Here is a 1,916-nt window from a genome sequence, read left to right as displayed (position 1 = left end):
TTAAAAAGTGACTTCTTTTTTCCTTTTCAATAGACCTTTTGACTAATTGTACCATATAAGCTGCACCCAAAATTTATTCCATTATCCAACTAATCCCACAAATAACAAAACTGCTAATTTATCTGTTTATATTTGTCACGACCCAATTTCATGAATCGTGACCGGCGCTAGGGTATGGGTATGGTTATACCAAAACCCGTAGCAAACCTTGCGGAAATCAAATAAACATTTAAACCTGCAGAAAACTGCTCGGGGGCAACCGAGACTCCAACCTAAGTCTAGCAATTTATAATACAGTTCTAATGTAAATAACTTAAGTAGCTGAAAATATTCCACAGCATGCCTTAAATATAATAATAAAATATTCCAGTGTAAATATGCTAATAATAAATAGTCGATCAAATTCGACAATCCCAAAGTGTAATATCGAATGTAATATATAAACTAATTCTACTGCGGTCTAAGAGTTCGAAAATAGTAACTAGTTTAAATAACATAAAAACCTCCGAGGAATCAAAAGAATCGGAGTGGACCAGCTTTCAAATCATAAACCTGGAAAATTTGGGAAAACAACGGGGTCAGATATACTGAGATGAGTTCGCAATACTATTTACATTTATTAAGTTTAAAACCCTTAAATCAAAACATTTTATACTAACATAATATGATTATGGAAAACAGTATTGAAATGATCCCAGCGTAAGTATGACATAGCATACTGATAAACCCAGAGTCGACGGGAACATATCCTCGTCATATATATACCAGCGTAAGCAAGACATTAGTCTGCCGATCCCAGAGTACTTACCGGTGCACACAGTCTCGATACAAGCCTATCGAGTAGCTCGTTTCAATCCAGATCCACAATCGCTTAAAACAATTCAAAAGCATTTATGATATTAAAATATGATGCGGTACTTAATAAAGCGGTAAATAGCACTACAAACTCACTGCTTGCTTATCCACGTGAATCTTGGCAAACAGCTAACCCTGGTTCGACTTCTGAGCGCGAGTAGTCGAAGAGTCTAAAAATAAATCATAAGTTAAAATCACTCCAACCCCTAACTCTAAGAATACTAGACACCACGTAGGACTAGCACAAAATAATAAGACAGATAAAATCACATAGAGAAACACAATTATCAAATAAAATATAATGCCGTAAAATAATTCAAGTCTATTGAGTTCACACCTTAAAAACCACTTCGAAATATTATTTAAATAATATTTAAATAAATTCCTCAAATAATGGGTTAGCCGAGTTTCTTAAAACTACCAAGCTAAATCCACATGTCGGGAGACCCAAGTCTAACCCGACTCAATCATAAATCCAGAGTTATAAACCACAGTTTATAATTATAATTAAATGAAATATTAATTAATATCAAAACGGAACTCAATAACTTGAAACCCGAGTAATTAAAATTACCGGCAAAATATCTTATTAAATAAATCAATAAATAATTAAAAGGCTAAATTATAAATTTAGCCAAATTGGCATGCTAAGCCAAATTCTCTAAAATTATACATTAGATAATAATATCCACTTTGCCAAAATAATAATATAAATAATTTAAAATCATTTAAATTATAATTATATTAATACTAATTCTAGATTTAAAATAATGGTACCCAAAGTAATTTAAAATCATAATTAAAAACTAGGTCGCCGAAATAAAGTCGAAACTAATTTCGTATATTAAAATCAAAAATCAAAGGTAAAATTTAACTTAAGGAATCAATAGGTTTTAAGCAAAATAAATCGATGACCTAAATGAGCCTTTAGCCAATTTAAAATCAAATCAGGCCAAACGCTCACTGCCACCTCATCATCCCACCAAATTCATAACCCAAATGGAAAACACATTAAACTAGAAACAAAATTACAACCGAGAACAATCAAGTATCAAATCGCC

The 1,916-nt window shown here is 31.7% G+C and overlaps 1 long non-coding RNA gene across 1 annotated transcript; it reads right to left on the bottom strand.

Annotated features, from left to right (window-relative positions):
• Nucleotides 1-328: 328 nt before the first annotated feature.
• LOC126674826 (uncharacterized) lies at nt 329-1,446 on the bottom strand. Its single transcript, XR_007639630.2, has 2 exons — nt 952-1,446; nt 329-552 (listed from the first exon to the last, which is right to left on the bottom strand). It is a non-coding gene; the product is annotated as an uncharacterized LOC126674826 (long non-coding RNA).
• Between the last annotated feature and the right edge of the window lie 470 nt (nt 1,447-1,916).

This window comes from Mercurialis annua, linkage group LG3 (genome assembly GCF_937616625.2).
Source record: "Mercurialis annua linkage group LG3, ddMerAnnu1.2, whole genome shotgun sequence".
Classification (NCBI taxonomy): Eukaryota; Viridiplantae; Streptophyta; class Magnoliopsida; order Malpighiales; family Euphorbiaceae; genus Mercurialis; species Mercurialis annua.
The sequence above is the reverse complement of the archived record's forward strand: the minus strand, read 5'-3'. Positions and strand labels throughout refer to the sequence as shown.